The following is a 21,360-nucleotide window of genomic DNA, read 5'->3' on the forward strand; positions in this document are numbered from 1 at the left end:
TTCCTATCTAGACTGTGCTGCATTTCAGCATTTAGTGTTGCAGATATATTCAAAGTCACCTTTCTTGTTAAGTATATTTAAAAACTGGATTCATGGACTTTAGTAATTGTATTTGTATTTCTGTATCTACCGTGGGTCTATGGAAATGTGATGTTGTGTAAACTTCATGAAATTTTGGGTTAACCTTTTGATGTAACTTGGTCATTGCCTTTTTAGCTTCAGGTTCTCAATTTCACTGGCAAAAAAAAAAAAAATGTTTTGCATCTGTTATGTCAGGAGAAAGCTATGGAATTAGGAATACCAGTCTCAACATCTCAATCTTAGGTACTGGTGTACTGGAATACTGGGACAATTCCCAGTCACTCCTGATGTCAGTTAATTTTTTTTTTGTAAAATTTCTGTAACATGAACCATCTAACCAAAATCTTAAAATTAATATTGTACATAATTTATGTCCTTCTCTCTGGCTGATACAGAACTGTGATAATTTATTTCATTTCTACAGAAGAAAGAAATCTTCTTTATGAAATGGCACTTGTGAAGACAGTTTTTTTTTTATCAGACTCCAGTATTAGTTTTCCTTGATTTTCCAACCAACAGAAGTAGAAAAAATACATTTTTTTGTCCTTATAGCAAAAAAAAAAAAAAAAAAAACAGAAAAATCTCTAGATATGTAACTGCTTTTACATCAAATAATTTATAAGGACTTCTGTTTTTCTTTCAGTCAGTCAAAAACAAAAAAGGCTGGAGTCAAACTGTATCCCTTGCATTTCATCCCATGATGTCATTAGTAGTTGTCTTTCTTAGAAAGTCTCTGAACATTAATGGACCATTACTATTTATTTTCTAATAACTGTTTCTTCTTGTTTCCTTAACAGTATTTTTCTTGGTAGTTAATCTCTTTGATTTTTTTATTTTGCAAGGACTGTTTTATTGGATAATGGTTCTTTTGGGTAAATACCTTTTTGCTGCTTTGGTTTGTTCAATAACTGTTATATATTATGGTTGTACTTTCACCCTTTACTATAAACAGTTCAAGCCACACTCTAAAAACGAGAAAGTTGCAAGAATCTCTTCATATGATTGGTTCAAATATCATGCTTGTAAGAAATTCATCTGGCACAGGATAAGGATAAAACTTCTGATCAAGTCTTCTGAGCAAGTACATAATAATTCTAATAACAATGAATATGTAGAAATGGTGAGTCCCCATCACAATCAGTAAATCAAACTATTACAAATGTCATAAGACACAGATAGAAGGCCAAGTTTGTTGAGAATATTACTTTGAATGTTCACTTGTTTGTGCTCCATTTGTTGAATTTTACTGCAGCCACATTACCATATTCATATATTGGCGCTGTTAAGTTAACACTGGCTAGGGACTTTAAAGTTCATTTTGATAGATATAATCAGGAGGTGAGTACAGAGTCATGATTTGTTTGATTTTCTGCGAGTTCAGCAGTTAGTTGATTTCTGGAAATGCAAACACGTTTCTTTTCTAAGTTGCACTCATCTGCATTAAAAAAAAAATCACGTTAGCTAAACTTGATTTAATTTTTACTTCATTACATTTTCTGAACAATATCTAGATTCAAAACACAGGAAATTAGCTAAACTTGATTTTTAATGTCATTTTTATTTGTTTATGTATTTGAATTTGCTTGCCAGTGTAGAACATTGATTACAATTGAACAATTTCAGTCTCAACCTGGACAAAGTAGGAAAATACAATAGACTAGTACAGTTATAAGTACAAAGAGATGAAAGAGCATAGAAACAAAACACAGAAGAGAAAAATGAGCATAAGCATTGATAGCAACTGACAGCAGAACAGCAGGGATATTGACATTTCGCTGGTAGTGTAAGGTGAGCTTTAACTTCTTTTGGGACCACCTAAAGCTTCAGTTTTTTTTTCACAAGAGACTTTACTGAATAAGTATGTGTCACGTTATCATACTCTTAAGTTTCATTCAACATGTTAAACACTATGAGCTGACATTAACAAAATATTGGGATGTTATTGATTCTTTTTCATAAATAATGAGTCTGTCAATAACAGTAGCTCTGATAAGAGTAAGCAAATATATATAATCTGCTTCAGCATTCACTCCAGCTGAATGAAATGTTTCAGAATTATCCATAGAATTATTTCTCCACTAACTTCTAATATGGCTCCAGGACCTAATGCTCTTGTATCAGAATTTTATAATACATTTTTGACTCCTCACACGCCTGCTCTCTAACAAGTTTCGTCTGACTCCAGGAGTGACCCTGGGAACAGTGACTACTATCTGCAGAGTTCTCAAGGCAAAGGGGAAAGGAAGGAGGCCTCTGGATCTTTCTTTAGTATCACACATGCATGCATCACACCAGCAGGAAATGGAGAGCCCCCAATCCACCTTATGGCATATCTTTGGAATGTGGGAGGAAACTGCAGCCCCCTGGGGAAATCCATTTCAACACAAGAAGGACATGCTGATGCCACACAGGAAGCACCTCAGCTGAGAAAGTACAGTTGTGTAAGTTGAACTTACCATAACAGCAGATGTTCAAATGATCACTGCTACAGTAGCCTTAGCTATATGGGTTATATCTTGCCAAGGATATAATGGCCAGTCAGCTTGCAAAGCTTCAGGGCAACTTCCACATGCCCAACCTATCAACTAGCTTGAGCTGAGCTAACAAAAGACAACTTTAGGTGAGAGGCCCTTCAGAGCTTTTCTGCCAGCAAAAAGACAGAGGCTGAGCCCTGAAAGGACTATACTAGGAACAACAAAACATAAATTTCCAGACCATGGAATAAAAACATAATAAAAAAAAGAGGATGGAGGGATGAACTTAGATCTATGGGTAGATTATTATAGCTAACAAGATTTGGGAGGTGGAAAGAGAAGAGTCCAGGAACCCCTGGTGAATTGTCCTAGCAAAGCTTGATCTAGGTCTACAGAAGGAATCAGCCTTATACTGCTTTGTAAAAATATGCACAGAGGACCAAGTGGCAGTTTCTAGAATATTTCTTGAATCCAATCCTTTCCAAAAAGCTATAGATGAAGCCAAGGTCCAGCTAGAGAGGGCCTGGACCTTGCCTGGAATAGATCTGTCATGGTGAGTATAACATAAAGTAACAGCCTTAGACAACCATTTGGAAATAATCTGTTTTGACACAGGTTGTCCCTTTGTCCTACCTTCATAAGAAATAAACAAATGATGCAAACATCTGAGAGATATAGTTCTATCAAGATAGTACCTGAGCTGTCTGTGGGCATCCAAGGTATGGAGTAACCTTTCTTCCTCATTTTTAGATTCAGTAAAGAAAATGGGGAGACAGATAGTTTAGCTTAAAGTAAACTTGGATACCACTTTAGGTATAAAAGAAGGATTGGTTCTCAAAGACACCCTGTCCCTATTGAAAATGAGATGTGGTTGACTCACCATAACAGCTTGCAACTCAGATACTTTTCTAGCAGTAGTTTCAGAGAAAAAGAACCCCCCTCCCCAGGAGAATCAGCAAATTAGGTCTTCTCTGAATCTGAACCAGAAATCTGTGAAAAACCTCTGAATCTGTGCCTGCATCCACCTGTTCAGATTCAGAATCTTGAATCTGTTCAGGAAAAGAGGAATCCCTCTTTCTTTTACCAGAAACTACTTTACAAGAAGTATCAATAGTTTGAATTAAACCCTGAGCCAGACCCACTAAACTACTTCTATCCAAAGAAAACTGAGGAGGAGTAGATACATGCTTGACTTTCTATTTCTCTTTGACAGGAAAAGTGGGGCCAACCTTGTTACTAATGGCAACAGTCGCTCACCCATGGATTGGCACATCATTATGGCACAGTAGGGAAACATCATCTGTTCCCTCGACCAGGACTGATAAGAGTAGCTCTCCCTTGCCCATTGAAGGGACTCCAACAGCCACAGAAGGTGTGGCTAACCCCTGGTCCATATTGGCTGCAGGTGCTACACCAGAGGGATCGGGGTAAAAGATGAGTGGTCTAAGGCATAACAAATGGCCACACCAGAGTCATCCCCCTATGGCTGAGGCAAATCGCTAACTTACTGTAGTGGCAAAGGCTGTTTGCTTAACCTTTTCTCTTTTTAAGGCTGGAAGAAGGACTGATCATGGGATCAGTATTCTGTTACATGGTCAAGCCAAAAATGGTGCCTATTAACTGGGGAAGACAATTTCAAATGCAAGTAAAACTGCGAGTCTACCAAAGTTACATTTTTAACAGAAAAAACACTGTAGAAAGCACTTTCAAGCAATATGCCATCCCACCAAGGTAAAATAAACACAATTTCTCCACAGAAAATATGTTTTCAGTTAGTTAACACTACTTTTAATCTGTCAGAAAGAAATGAGTGTTCTGTTTAAAACTACATCAAGTCTTGAGACAGTCCATTAAAACACAGCATTTCTAGCTTCAAAATAATTTTCCTGAAGAGGAACATAAAAAAACATCAATACATTTAAAGTAAATGGAAGTTTTTTTTTCCCCGCCAAAGGGAACTTAGCTGCCCAGCAAAGGAAAGCACAAGCCGACTATCGATCCTCAAAAGCCTCAGAGGCCTAAAAGACACTTTGGCAACAGTAAAGGTCTGAAGGGCTTTACACCCAAACTTGTCTTTTAGTCAGCTAAGCTTGAGCTACATGACAGTTGGACATGTGGAAGTTTTGGAAGCCAGCTGGTCATAATATCCTTATATATATATATAGCCATACTGCAGTAGTGACTGCAGTGATGATATGCATGATGCATGGGAAAATCTATTTCTGTGAGTCTACACATTACACTACTCTTCTGTCCTACTCTTACCTGCTAGCACCATATATTTAATTCTAATACATCATTATCCTGTCAAAATCCATTATGAGTTCTCAAAAGAGAACATCTCACAGTCAAATTGGATTTATCAAGCTCAAGGAAAAAAATGCGTCCACCCCTTATATGGAGGGCTTTGTCCACCACAACCTCTTACTAATATATACCAACCCTATAGCCACACAAAATTAGGAAAATGAGAAATTACACAGAGAGAGTGAAACATGGGCCATATAACTGCAATCTCACAAAGCAGCAACAAAGTAAGAAAAAACATTCTGAAATATTCTGAGAGCTACAGTTTAGAGACTTTACTTTTTTTACTAATCCATCAGTTAGATGTTATGGGCCTGTATATATTCTATTCTATCACTTTTTGGTGTCTTGACCCACTGTTCTCTCTTGTAAAAAATATTTTGATTCCAAAGCAGGGTATATAACGTTAGAATTACCAGACCAATGCTTCATAGAATACTGATTACAAAATGTGTGAGATGACTTCTCTTGGGAGTAAGAGTGCCCTTTAAGAGGCATATTTTTAAAAATAACACATAAAAATACAATTGAACAACAGAGTTAGTTCCAAATACATGTCATTGTACTATATTTGCAGAATTACTTGAGCTTTTCTGGTTATATAGCTGCAGGGACATTCATAGACAATTCATGAGTTTCCATTACTGCTTGGAAGCAATGGTGTTGTTTTATTAACTGTCACTTATCTTGATAATTAAAGCTAGTGGTGACAACAGTTGTAAAGCAGTTAGTTTGTGTTAGTTTGCTTGCTAAACGGTTAATTAACTAACTCTTTTACAATTGCTTAGTAATTAGCCATTTATCCAGGTACACATTTCTGTCTTTCCCAATAATTACCTGAGCAAATTGAGCTGGAATATGACAGGACAGATAGGCCACTAGCCAGTGCTTATGTCATTGCGGGACATATAAGGACTTTTTAATCATCTTTTTTAAGTAACAGTTTAATTACAATTAAAATGTTCACAGCTAGTCTTCTTCTTCTTCTTTCAGCTTTTCACAGTTAGGGATCGCCACAGCGGAACACCGGTCCACTAATGATTGGCAGTAGATTTTTACAGTGCCAAGTTGCCAGCTCGATGCCCAACCTTCAATGAAGGCACGCCCATTTTACGCATATCTTTTGAATGCCACTTGACCGCGGGGAGGACATGCAGATTCCACACAGAAGGCGCTCCAGCCGAGAATCAAATGGGAGAACCTCTTGCTGTGAGGCAACGATGCTACCGCTGGACCACCACGGCTTCTAGGAACAATGAATAACTGTGCAAAGCTAGGAATTAGTACGAGGTTCCATTAAGCACCATTGCTCATAAAATTTAATATAGTCACCATGTATTACACATGCTAATCAGTCTGGGTTTGTCCCAGATAAAAAGATGTCAAACAGTAAATCAATTGCTGTAAACTATCTTATTATATATTCAAAATAGCCAACACTGTAATTAATATTAACATTGCTTTTGGTTCAATAGATGCCTTTAAAGCATACGATTTAGTAGACAAAAAACACTAACTTAACTCAAATGCATAAACATCCTTGAACAACATTGTCTGCATGCGTTTATTCTGCCTTATATTATCATCATGCAAATGCCCTGAATTTGCTATCAAAGTTGGAAAGTTTGGGGGAGGGATTTTGACAGGGTAGCCCACCTGCCTACCACTTTTCTTTTAACTCGGAATCTAACATCTAACACCTAATGCTATCTAAAGTTTTCATCACATTTATAGTTACAATAATCAAATTATATTCCTCAGTGATGCAGCTGATATGTAGCAGCATTTCAGATTTCAGATATCTTATCATATTTTGTTATATGGTAGAAAAGATTCAGAAGATTCCTTTATAGAAAATGAATCATTCTAAAAATAAAATGCTCACGTTAATAGAACAAGGATTATTACCTAGGAGTGTCTTGTTGGTTACACCCTTAATTCTTTAGAATTAAGGCTGCTTTTTTCCACAGTCATTGCGATTCTAATCTGCAAACTTAGAATAACACCCAATAAATCATTAAAAGATGGGTGTGGCTGAGTATTTTGACTCTCAGGAGAAATAAGATTTTAAAAATAAAACTGGCACTTTTCAAAAATTTTAAGTTAAAATGTTTTGCTGTCCTTTCAAAATAAATGGTAGTCAATAAAATGAACAGCCTAGAAAACATCTGGAGGAGGGGTATCATTATCTCCAATGGCAAACTTTGGCTATCCCTGATAAAAATCGGGTTTTAGTTTCTCTGACCCTGAGTTGCATGGCTTCACAGACTTATAGAGTAATTATGTGGAATGGTTTATTTCACAGAAATACTAATTGCACACAATATTCAGTTACACTGGACATTACCAGAATATTACTTTTCAATTCCACTTTTTCTTTTAATAACAGTTTAGTTAGGTTGAAAGAAAATTGCATGTTACCTAAAGAAATTTTGGTTTCCTAATTCCATTTCAGTAAGAAAGATTCTTTGATACACATCTGTTAACTCACAAATAAACTTTATGACTAATATTGCTAAACTGAGGCTCTTCAACAGTTCTAACTTGCTTAAAATTTCTGCATTTGGATATTGTGTGGTTGTAGTCTTAAAATATGCTTTCAGTATTGGACTTTTTTTCTGGCCTATTCCCTGGGGATATTGTCTCAAACTACTGAACATGCGTCAGGAACTTATCCATCTCTGATGGAGTTTGCAACCGTTACTTAAAGTCTTTTTTCCAACATTTTATAAAATCCTCCTTGGTATTGAATTAGTCCAAATAAAATCTCTCTTATGGCTTATCTGACCACTAAAATATGTGTGGGGTTGTGCTTTCAAAGAAAGGATGTTGGCCGAGTTGTGGATCCTGTCTTTGCATGCAGTGAGACTATATGAAAATATTTGAATTGTGGGAAAAGACAGCAAGTATCACTCATATAATGACTGGATTCACAGCACAATTCATATTTGAACACTGGGTTCTAAACACTAATCTTCATTGCAGTACTTTATATTTTTTTATTCATTTATTTTTTTATTACATGCAACCAAACATACTTTTGTCACAAACACTAGAAGCAACATATTCACCATGATGTATGGTTACCTTAAACTTTGTGGTTATTTTACTATTCTGAGCCTATTTAATTTAAGGGTTCTTTGAAAGATTCTTTATGTATTAGTTTTGTTGTTTTAATCCATTATATTTCCATTTATTTGAATATCTCATGTTGAAAAGTAAAGAAAAAAATAATAAAAAAAAACAACATTCTCTTTAAAAGCAAACCTGTTCAATAAATCAGCATATTTGCACTCTGTTGTACTAGTGTTTGTTAAAGACAATTTTATTGATCAAAAATGCCCTAGAGTGTATCTAATGCAGGTTTATCTTTTACTGACAAACTATATGATCTAACTTTTTTATCCCTCATCACAAACTTATAAAGAAACTTTGATTTATTTTGAGTGCCATTTGTTTTACAGTAAAGCTCTGTTCTGTATATAAACTGGCCAGCTTTCCACTGTAACATTACAATCAACTTCCCAGTAATGTCTCTCATTTTGTATCTTATTTCACTTAAAGAACTTTTGCTACCCTCATTCGTACATGTTATAATATACAAAATCCACTGTGCATAACCCTTTATGGTAAAAATTACTCTGTATATTCTGCTTATATATTTAAGTAATGTACAGCTTTTATTATTATTATTCAAAATGATTATGATCTTTTAGATACTCAGTTACTGATAAAGTAAGTCATCCTATATGTAATCCATGAAAACTTTTTATGTTATAAAAAAACACCTGTATTTTTTGAATGTTTGTTAACAAGATAGAATGCTGATCCAAGTGTACCGTTTTCAGGTTCAGACTGGGAGGAGAAGAATGTTACAAAAAGAGCAGCAGTAAGCAATAAGTAATAAAAAATAAATATCACTCAGCAAAAATGAAGACATTGACAATAAGTATCATACACATATACAACAAAATAAATAGCGTAAAGAAAAGATAAAAAATAGATATTAAATCACATCAGGTTTGAGCTGTGCCATCATGGAGTTCTCTGCAACAGATATCATTCTTGGAATCTTAAGCTATTTACAAGTATTCCCTATAAATAAATTGCTGGAATATAGAGAACTACCTCTTTAGATATATGTATGTATGCGTGTAATGTAATAGCTGCTGTGCTCAAATTAAGGGGAACTAGATTGTGACTGGCAAACTGTTGGTAATCACATGATTTTAATGGCTTGATAATGTTGTATTTTGGTATATTTCTGTTCTGATGAAGTCCTGGATGGACTAAAGGATGAACGTGCTAAATAATTTAAGGTTCATGCACAGACAATGTGTATTTTATTATTTTCTAATTTGACATGAAGTTGGAGTTGCCAAGGCTGGTATAATGTCCAAATGAGCTTACAATGAATGGTCCACATGCATTATTTATAGAGTCATGAATCTATATTTGCAGCTTTATATATTTATAGATATTCAAAAGCCACTAGGTCTTATCACCATACACTTCTTGCCAGTACCCTTCCTTACGCCATACCATATTTCTCCTGGAGGGCAATATCATGTAATCCTAAAGTAAGTTTGTGGATAGCCACCAATTCCTGTGCTTAAAAGTAGACAATAATAGACATGTTTGTATATGTAAGGATTTCAAGTCCACAATTAATATAATGTTGCATATCTTGCATTATCTCTTGCCAAGAACAGAGGACATATTCACATCCGTAGCTTGGATAGGAATGAGCAGATGTAATGAAAATTTGTTCACCCCAGGTGAATATACAAATGGAGCTGGAAGAATTTTTCATAGAGTTCTGGATCATTATTGCCTACAAAGGTCTAGTCCATTAAAGCCATGAGATTTGTGTGTGTGCGCATCCATGACAGAGTATGTGTGTGTGTGTGTGTGTGTGTGTGTGTGTGTGTGTGTGTGTGTGTGTGTGTGTGTGTGTGTGTGTGTCTGTGTGTGTGTATTATAGGTGAGAAAGACCTAGCAATCTATTTCCATTTCCTCCTTCCCTAGTAAACTTTGTATATCATGGGGGCTATTCCTAGGGTCAGTACATAGTTTGGATGCAGCTTGATAGCACTGAATGCATAAATCTTGTTTTTAGAGGTGGCATCTATGCCAGCTGTCTGGAAAAAGGCAATGGACCAAATGCTCAAAAGAATTCCAGATATGCAAATTTACTTTGACGCTATTCTAATGGCAAATTAGAAAGATGTGAACCCCATGAGTAACCCCCAGCAGATTCCAGGGCAAACTAAAAGAATATGCTATTAATTACCTGTCAGAAATATGAGCTTTTTAAAGATAACGTTTCTTATGCACCCATATGATTAACTAAAAATGAGCTTTAAAATTCAAGGCAAAATAGAGGCATTGCTAAAATCAATGCAGTCTAAAAATATTACAGGTAAAATTGTATACTGGTCTAATGAAATTATTATTATTTATTTATTTATTGACATTTGTTAACCGGGAAAGTCCATTGAGCCACAGAGAGCCCATTTTCAGTGGAGGCCTGGGGAGAAAAACTCCAAGACATAAACTTACAAAATGTAGTACTAGAATACAATAGTTGCAGTAAAGCATTATGAAAGAACAATGAGTTCCAAGACAGGAGATTAAAATACAGTATTAATAGAACAATATTTGCAATGAGATAATACAAAAACAGATAATTAATACAATGATTGCAATGAAGTACATCATAATAGGCAAAATGCAGCAAAATAATGGAAACAATTTGAAAGAGCAGGTTCTTAGATACGTAGTATAGAGTCAATGTAGTAGAGTCTGAAATGGCAGGTTGTAAGACACAAAATGATTTAAATGAGAATATAATACAAATAAGTATTGTAGAGTTACAAAGATCCAGTGGAAATTCAGGCAGAGGAGGTTGATAAGAAGAGTTAAGAGGTAGTAGAAGGAATTAGTGTAGATGATTATAGTCAGTAGAAGTGTGGAGAGAAAAAGTTAGGCAAGATCTGGTGAGGGTGTAGAACATGAGATGGAAATTGGGCTACTTCAGGAGAAGCTATAGCATAGAGAGAAAGTAAGGTTTAAGAGGGAAGTGGTGATAGAGATGTTATTAGGAATGAACAGGGCTAGATTTATTTTTTTTAATAGTGGGCAGTTGAATCTGAGGGGAGAAAAGTTCAGGTAATGGCTTCATTGGTGGCAGTATGTGGCTTTGTACAGTTACATATCCAGTTGGAGAGGAGATGATTATGCAGGGTGGTTTTGAAGTTAGAGAGATGTTGTTCACTGTGAATAGAGAGAGGGAGGTTATTCCAGGCTCTGGCCATGGTCCAAGAGTAGAGTAGTTTGCCTACAGCAAGGTTTGATTTATGGATTTTGAGTAAGTGTAGGTGTTCTGAATGTAGTGGCCTGAGAGGGGAGTAGGGGATAAGTAAGGAGCTGAGGGCAGGGCAATCATGTGGTTTATAGATAAGTTTGTGTGATGTGGTTAGTTGCAAGAGAATTGGGGGAGTTCTAGCCAGTGTAGTTTTCTTAATGAATTACAGTGATGGGAGGAGTTACAGCTGCCTGTGGCAAATTTGGCAATATTGTTGTAGCAAGATTCTAGTTTGAGTTTCAGGGAAGACTGTAGATTAATAAACAAGGGTGCACCATAGGTTAGTGAAGGTAGGAGACAGGAGAGAGTTAAAGCTTGTTTAGACTGTAGATTAATGAACAAGGGTGCACCATGGGTTAGTTAAGGTAGGAGATAAGAGAGGGCTAAAGCTTGTTTAGATGGTAAGGAGAGAAATTTGTTGTGTCTGTACAGAAGCCCTATTCTTTTATGGGTTTTATTAATATTGGATTGGATATGAAGGTTGAACTTGAGGTTTTCTTCTATTACGACTCCTAATAATTTGGTGTTAGTAACGAGTTCGATTTTAATGGAGTTTAGAGAGAAAATAATTAAACTTTGTTTGTTAAGTTCTGTATTTCTTTTGGTGGTAAATACCATAAGCTTAGTTTTTTTAGGTTTGAGAGACAGATGATGTTTATAGAGCCAAGTTTCTACTGTACTGAATGTTGTGTAAATGTTGAAGTCAGTGTCCAACAAAGCTGAAGCTCAAACCAACTAGTGTGTAATAAACTTTTTGGTCTGCAAGTTTGTGGTGCTCCTGGTGTCTAATCACATCTGTTTAATTTGGTCATTTGTTGAGGAGATGCAGGACTGGGTGCAGAGCAGATTATAGTTGAATCATCTGCATACTGTACTAGGGAGGCATTTGGAATAGTTTGGTGCAGATTATTTATAAATATATTAAATAGAAGAGGTCCTAAAATCGAGCATTGTGGGACACCTGTGGGGCTATGTAGGTAAGGAGAGACAGAGTTTTGCCATTTAACAGCATGTTGCCATTCTGAGAGATAGCTTTTAAACCAGTTAACAGACTGAGAGGATAACCCTATAAAAGAGAGTTGAGACAGGAGAATGGTATGAGATAGTGTATCAAAGGCTTTTGAGAGATCCAGAAAGAGAGCTGACACTGTATGGCCATGGTCATGGGCTTTGTAAATCATATACAAGAAAGAGAACAAGGCAGTTGAAGTACTATGCCATGGACGGAATCCATGCTGGGTTGGTGACAAGAAATTATGATTTAGATGGTGATGGATGAGTTGTTTATGGACACATTTTTTTCAATATTTTGGAGACTGGGGATAAAATGGCAATGGGCCGGAAGTTTGAGATATCAGAGCAATGGCCACCTGAATGAAGAGGGAGGATTATAGCTTTTTTCCATAGGTAAGGGACATATGATTCTTGGATAGACCTGTTGATTAAAATACTAATTGGATAGGCTATGGCATCAGTAGCAATTTTGAGGAATTTGGCAGGAATATTATTGGCTGAATTAGAACAGGGCTTTAGGTTTTGGATAAGTTTCTTTATCAAAGAAGTGGAAATAGGGGAGAGATTGAATTCTTGTGTGGGGGATTCCTTAATGCAACTGGGAGTAGGGATATTGGGCTTCATGAGATTTTGTACTGGAGGAGGAGGGTGTAGTTGTAAGAGAGTGGTTAGTTGATATGGTTTGGGAGAAGGAGGTTGTAAGATCTTTTATAGTGTCTATGTAGTAGGAGCTGAATTTAGAGGCAATAAGGTCAGGTGACATATTAGGGTCAGGGCAGGGACTGGATTTTGAACCAGGGTGTAAGAGATTATTGATAGAAGATCAGAAAGGTTTGGGGTTATTTTTCCTATTTGTCTGTAGGTTCCAAAAATATTGTTGCTTGTCTTTGTAGATACGTTTTTTTGGTTTGGTTATGAAGCTGTTTATAAAGGATAAGGTTGGAGGGAGTTTTGGAGTTGTTCCAATGTTTCTAGACTTTATCTCTATTTTTCATTGTTTCACTAGTAGAGTTTGAGAGCCAGAGAGCATAGTTGGATTTAATTATTCTAGATCTGGTGGGTACTAAGCTATGCAGGATGTTTAAAAAGGAGTTATTGAAGTAGAGGAGGGCATCATCAAGGGGAAGGGTTTTGAGACAGTTCCAGCTGTGATTTCTTAGGATAGTATTAAAGGTTTGTGGACAGAATTTTTTTAGGTATTGTGTTACCTGGTATTTATGTTTTTTTGGGAGTGGTGAGCCATTACGAATAGTAAAGGCTGGGAGGTGGTCACTGAAAGAGTTTCCCATAGTGCCAGAGTCAGGGTATTTGGATGGATCTGTGACTAAAATCCAGTCTAGTATGGAGCTTTTATTAGTCTTATGGCTAAATCTGGTGGGTGTATTGATTAGTTGATTAGTTGAGTAAAGTGATATAAGTTTATGTTAGAGGGAAACTGGTTTGAGGAAATAGAATCACAATCTATATTCATGGCATCTAATATGATTGTTTCATTCTTTATGGCAGAGGAAGCCCAGGATAGCATATCTTCTAAAACTGGGATATTATTTCCTGGGGGAATGTAAAGGACTATTATACATAGTTTTTTTGGAGTTGTTGAAGTCTAAGAATGAGAATAGAATTTATGCCTTTTGAAAATGTGGAACTGAACCAGTAAAAGGGGCTAAATTAAAAGTATTGGGGTAGAAAAGTACAACACCACCTCCTTTGCTATGTTGTCTGTCTACTCTAATTATACTGCAATCAGGAGGGAGAACCTTGGTGTCTTGTATGGAAGGTTTTAACCAGGTTCAGTGGCAGTGAGGATGTGGGTTTTATTTTGGGTGAGCCAAGCATGGAGCTCAGTGGTTTTGTTACAGATGCTTTGGAAGTTTATGGTAGTTAAGTGGGGATTTTCTGGCAGTTTAAGGAGGTTACAATGTTAAGGAAATGATGGGATTTGAGGCCCAGGGTTAGGATGGATATCCCCACAGCATATGGGGGGGGGATTGGGAATAGATTGCAGCTAGAGTTTGATAGCTTTGAGAGAAAGATAGGAGGAAATTGTGCTAGTGAGGTTTGTTTATAGTGGAGGGAATAATTAGAGGAGAGAAGGAAAGGTTCATAACAGAGGAGGAACTGAGTAGTAGAGACTAGGGCTGATATTAGAGTAATAGACAACATTAGAGTTAGTATTGGAGGGAATGTAATTTAGAGTGGTCCTGAGAGAGTAAGGACTCAATGCTGTGAGGTGTGAGAAGAGTAACAGAGAAAAAGTTAGTGGCAAGAGGATTATAAACTGTAATAAGGATATGGCAGGGTAGGCCTCTGAGCAAAGGAGTGTCCTAAGATAAATTAGTATGAAGTAGGAACTAGATAATTGGATAATGAGAGATAGGGTGTGGCAGGGCAAAATGGGGTTTGGCTATATGACTAAAATGTGATGAAATTGTCACAAAATCTCTTGGTAGCTTTACATGCCTTTAATTCACGGTTACTGAATATGTCAGTATGCAACTGGACCTTCATGGCAACTAAGAAAAATAATCACAACAGAAGTGCTTCCTGACTTCTTCCTCTCTTGTGTTTAACACGTGTAAATGTGCTTTTTCACCCTATGAAGAGAGAGAGAGATGAAAGCTGGTCATTACCTACACAAATCACTTGGACTACCTGCCATATGACAACCAATCCTCTAATTAATGTAAAGTCACTGATTCTGTAGAAGAGTCATCCCCACTCTATGCCACCTAGTTGAGTAGCAATTTTAGTAAGTTTCCTTTTTAAGAATACCTAATACAGCATGCCATGGGGAGTAGAGTGGTAAAGTATAAAATAAGCCCTATTATAAAGGACCCTAGTAAAATGTGGAGGATGTCCCATATTTTGTTATACAATAATAAAACATTGCAGTGCTGACAGCTATCTATCAAAAGTTGTTCTGATGTACCAAGACTTGTAATTTCCTCATTAAGCCACAGAATATTATATATTCGTTTGTCTATGCTGTGCTGTGATAAATGTCTGGCATCTCCTTTATGGAACATTGAAGTACAATTCTGAATTAATTGACATAACTGATGTCAAAACTTTCATTTAGTACACTGTACAGATGATGCCATGTTATTGTACAGGTAATGCAATTGCTGTAGTGCAAAACAGATTCCATAAAGGTTTTAATGGTCTTGAAACCTGGCTAGCAGACATGTCTTTTATGAAACATTTCCAAGCAATAATATTCTCCTGCAAAAAAAGTTTCAGCATGTTCCTTCAATTAATCTTCCAATTACGTTCTCAGCTGACACATGCCTAGGGGCTGTAAACTTAAATTCTGATCTTAAGATTCAAAGGCCACATGTCCTATGTTGAAATGAAAACCAACAAGCTTCTTGGATGTTTGCATACAATTACTTCAGCAGTCCTTTTAGGCTACATCGGTTGATACTTGACCCCTTCCTAAATGTTTCTTCACATCTGCTCTGTACATTGATTCCTCTGCCTAATCATTGAATCTGTATTTCAACAGGCAGCTAAATTTGCCATCAAAATTCTTCTGGTAAGGCCATTACTGCCCTGTTCCCAGCTAACACTGGGCTGGTGCAGTCTCCTAAACAAGCTCTGTTTCTTCTCTTGACACTTGTACAAAAAAGTTTATTCAGTGCAGAGTCTCAGTATTTAAAACCTTCAGCTGCTGTATTTGCCTTGACTACCACAGCTGAGTGTAGGCTGAGGGAAATTAGCACAAGACACTACTTCAGCTGATCTGTACTTTTCCTTTCTAGGCCATTCTGATTTTAACCAGTACTTGATAATGATTCTGAAATAATTTCTTTTGTATTAAGGTCTTTTTGATTTTCAGGACATCTAGAGAACAGATGAGAACATTTTAAGCATTTGAACTGGAGGGTTCACGCAATATTAATCAGAGGCAAATATGTCATTCATGTTGATTCTTCTAAAGAGCGAAGAACACATCAGAATATTTGGTTACAGTCTTGACATCAAATATCCATCAGCCCACATTCCTCCCAATACCACAATTGTATTTACAGACCTTGCTAGAACAGCAGACCACAATGCAGCAAGACATGAATTGCACACCAGTAATAAGTGAATTTCTGTGACAGGACTCCAGGGAGTTCTAACCCCTCCCCCACTGCATTTAAAAATAGTTATTTACAAATAAATACATTTCTGGATGAACTGGATAGGTCTAGGCAAGAGACCCTTACAAGAAGGAAGTCAGAGAGGGTGGTTAAGGGAACTAGAACAACATCAGATCACATCCCGTCTTCCTTTTATGCAGGCAATGCCAGTTAGAAGAAAAAAATGAACCGTGAGAAATGCAGCATTATCTCACGTAGGTTTGGTACTTTAGACTGCTTCAAGCAAAGAAATTAAACTGAACTTTAAAGTAAAGTGTTTCATAGAAGAAAGTCTTACCGTGTTTAAGCGCTTCCTGTAGAAATTTAATTTTAAGACTTAACTTGGTCTGCCAAGGACAGCATGGGCACCCTAAATACCTCCCACAGCATTTAAAAGAAGAAATTGTTGAGGAGCAGAAACTACTGCTGATCTCTGCAGACTGAGTAAGGAAAACCTTTCTGAGTAAGGAAAGTGACTCTAGATATGGCCAAAAGAAAAAGAGGATAAGAAAAAGAGTGTCTGATATCGTTTGTCTAAGTCAACAGAGATTTTGAAGTGCTAGGAAAGCAGTTTGGTTCAAGTTATGTTACATGAGCTTCATTCTATTGTCAGTGGTTCAATTGCCATAATCCTGATTTGCCTGTTCCAGGGCTGAGGCACTTGTTTAGCTGTGTTTAACACCTGAAAACCACTGTTAAATGATATGAATTATTCAAGCAATCTTTCTCTTCTTTTTACCCGTTTTTATTTAAACCACATCTTAGAGTCTCTTTCCCTACTCAGTCTTTTCAGCTCAGGTGTCATCCAAGGGGGGTGATGTAATGCATCAGCCAAGAGGGTTGGTTGACAGCCTTACCTGCTTTGCTAGATATGTTTCATAGATTCATGGGTAGTAGGTACCTTCATATATTGCAACCTCTTTGAGCAAGAAATCTGGACAAAGACATCGATAATGGGGGGGCAAAGGCCCAAAAATAGGGATCATTTTTAAATATTGTTCTTAAAAATTTTGAAATTTGATAGAATAGATTTTATATTAATGTGAATTTTCTGAATGCTATGAAGTCTGAAATATAGAAGTCTGTCAATATTTTCTGACTTCACTACTCAATGGTTTATCAAAAACTGGCCAGAAAAACACATTTTTTATTAAGAACAGACTGAAAATATGAGGCATAAATCTGAACATAATACGAAAATCTGGACAGTTGAGAGGTATGGGTACCATGCAGTATAGGAGACCATTAGGTAGCCTAGGCCAATTTACCAATTTCCCCAAAACACTGTCTGGTTAAATGACTTGCTCATATTCACATGGTTAGCAAATGAAGGCTGAGGGAATCAAACCCTGTACCACAGGAAGTAGCTCATTAACTGCTCCTAGCTTTAATCCTCTGTACTAAGTGCTAGACTTGGCACCTCTATACTCTTCCAGTATATTGTAATCTTACATCTCTATATTGCCCAAGACATTTCTGCCTCTATAGAACCTTTTTAGGTAAAGTCAATCTCCTATATCTGTGTACCTAGTAAATTTACTTTAGAGCTCTATCAGAGTAGCACTGTCAGTGCTAGACACCTAAACAAAAAAGGCCTTCCTAACTGTTGAAAATATAGACACATATATACTCAGTAGCTTGGTTACAATGTAATAACAGCACTCATACATGGTTGTACTGCCTTCAGATCCTGTAGATCTTTAGATGACAATGGCCCTGCCTTTGGTTGGGGGTATATATGTCCTCATTTGAAATGTCATCACCTTATACCTACTACTGCTAGATAAAAACATAGAACTCATGCATATCTTGGTAAATAAATGTGAATCCACATTTTGTATCATGGTAAAATGCAGAACTCCTAGCATGGCACCCACAATCTATGAAGACTACACAAATTAGAATCCTTAGCTATGCAACTGAACACAATTATCATAGGCACCTTTAACTGCCTGCCCATAAAATGGCTAACATATACCATAAAAAACAAATATGCACAACAATAGCATATACACACACCACACACACACACACACTCACACACACACACACACACACACACACACACACACACACACACACACACACACTTAGGCTCAGCCTGTGTGAAATAAAAAAAATCACAAAAAAGGAAGAAACATAAGCAAAAACAGAGTAGTTTAGATTAGTTACATAGGAAAAATGTATACAGTATCTACATACATTATTCTAAACAAGCTGAGTGTAATGTACAATGTTTACTTTAGTTTCTAAAATGGGTCAACCTTCAGTAATTCTGTGTGAGGAGAGCAGAATTAAAAAGGAGGTAGGTAAAGTGGTTAGGTGATATTTCCTATGCTGAAGCAGGAGCATTTGGCTTGGATCATGAGATGCCCTTTGATTTGTATTCTGAATTTGGAGAACATGATTATTTCCTTTACGTTGATGGGGAGAATTTCCCAAAGTGTAGGTTTCTGAGAGGAGAATTTATCTGCGGTGCTGTGGAGTTTGGTTCTAGTAATGAGAGCTGGTGTGACTTGTCAGTAGTGTCTCAGGTTATGTAAGGAGGTTTTTACATGAAGTTTAGCTGCAAGGAGGTTAAACATCTGAAGATGGAGAAATCTGTAGAGCTGGGATCTGAACAGTAGTTCAAATATTTGTCTTATGAGTGGCCATTTGGCTTTTTCTAGCATGATGCAGTGGTACTCACAGAGGCCTGCGCTTGTAATGAATTAGCAGATACTGTTGGAGATTGTCTGAAGTGTGCTGGTATTTTTCTTGTAGATGGTTGCAAAAATGAGTGGCCCATATTCTAGCTGAAAGAGGAGAACTCATTTGCCAAAGTCTGCTCTGGCTGGTTGAGATAGGAAAGGGGACATAATTTTTGGTTAAAGAAGATGGAGTTTGTTTTGTTCTCCCTCTGTCTGTGTGGGTATGGATGTTTTGGGATCACTCAAGCCATAATCATAGAGATTTTAAGGTAAAAGTTATTTCTATGGTACAGTTGTGTAAGTCAAAGGCAGTTAAAGAGTCAGGTGCTTGGCAAAATTTCTGTGGAGTTCCAAAAAGCATAACTTTGATCTTGAATGGGGCTGAAAAGTAATTTATGATTTATGAACCATTGGCAGAGCTCTGACTGGAGTTGGGATGGAATGTTGGTGTGAGAGTGACTTGATTTGTAAATGACCATTTTGTCAGCACAGAGGATGAATGAGAGATGGGGAGGTCACACAGAAGTTTGTAAATGAATGTGAAGAAAGGAGGGAGGTAATAATGAAACTTTGTGGTACACCTTTGATAACAGGTGTAGATTCTGATTGAGAGGATCATATTTTTTTTATATTAATTAGTCCCCACCTCTACTAGTGACCCCAAACTTCTTGGTTCTCAAAAGTATGGCACTATTATGCACCAGTTCCATATTTATCCTCTCACAGATCAAATCTGACCACCCAGTAATATTATTTTAGTATTTTCAATAAGATTCCAGTCAAAGGTGCTCACATATCACACAATCTTCAGACACTTTTCCAAGACAAGCTTCCTAGTGATAACTACTGGTCTTTATGAAATTCAAATACCCCCGACCACATGGGAGCACAATAGAAAAAACAGCCACTTTTACCAATGATTTTTAGTCCCATCTAAGCTCCTGCATTGAGGCCTCTGTCCCCATTTATCACAAAAATAATGCCAAGTCTAGAAACAAACTCCTCTGGTGGAAGCCCAGGATAAACAAGTTCTTCAACAAGAGAGGAAAAAAAAAGAAGGTACAAAGATATTAACATTCTGAAACTGAACTCAGATGAATAAATAAGGATCTAAGGCAGAAAATCAAAACTAGCAAGGCCAAATATGAGTTGAATATTGCTATCACGTACAAAGACAACCACAAAACTTTCTTAATTTATGTCAGTAATCTCAGAAACAATACCCCTCACTGATATATGGTTTACTATCATGAAGCCAGTAAGGATGATTCCTGAATATCTTGACTGACTGCCCTAAGCTCTCAACAGTGAAAAATGAAAATATTGGGAAATAGTGAATTCCAAAAGGTCCTACCTCTTTGGATCCAGGAACAAGTACTAACAAGGGCCCTGCAAGGGGGGTGGGGTGGGGGGCAAGTGGAGTACTTTCTCATTGTAGACTGCATGCATTGTATGTTTTGGAACATCACATAAGTTATTTTGGTACTTACGTATTATCGCAACCACATTTCTAACCTGCGATAATTTGTTATGTTTTTGGGAAAGTATGTATGTTAACCTGCATAACCTGCAAAGGGTTATCTAAACTGTCTGTTATGTTGTCGCAAAAGTATGTATGTTATCCTGAAAAGGGTTGTCTCAAGTGTTAAGTAGTATTCTGTGATGTTGTTTATGGCATTGGAAGAGGAATAACGGACAAATTCTTCTTCATGGGAAAAGTGGTTGCGATAATACCTAAATTTCTTTCATAATTTAGGTTAACTGGGTAAAATTTACTAGGCATAAGCATACTATGACAGCTGTTCTAATTAAATAACATGCTTATAACTCAATACATTTCTGTGAATTGTACAAGTTAAGAGTGCTTAAGGTTTACTGCATCAGCTTACCTAGTAAGTACACAGTAGTTTTGAAATAACCTGAAAGAACATCCATAAGTCGTCAGACTTTTGCACAATCTTAAAGAAAATGCTCCTACTTTCAGCACGCATATTCAGGTTAACTAAATATCCCCCTTGAAAAATACAGGCAAAATTAAACTGTTTTCTCCTGCAGTACACTTCAAGGCCATCTCTGGTCAAATATCAAGTTTATTCTTAAGACATAGTGCCTTCCGTCGCCTGAAAAGTGTTGTGTAAAGTATTTATGCTGTAGCAAAAGTATGTATGTTGCCTGAAAAGGGTTTTCTAAAGTGTTTAGTATTCTGTGACATTATTTATAACATTGGAAGAGGAATAACAGCCAAATTCTTGTTCATGGGAAATATGGTTGCAATAATATGTAAGTACAGTTATTATATATAT

This window comes from Protopterus annectens, chromosome 2.part0, assembly GCF_019279795.1.
Source record: "Protopterus annectens isolate FY-2018-M chromosome 2.part0, PAN1.0, whole genome shotgun sequence".
NCBI lineage: Eukaryota > Metazoa > Chordata > Ceratodontiformes > Protopteridae > Protopterus > Protopterus annectens.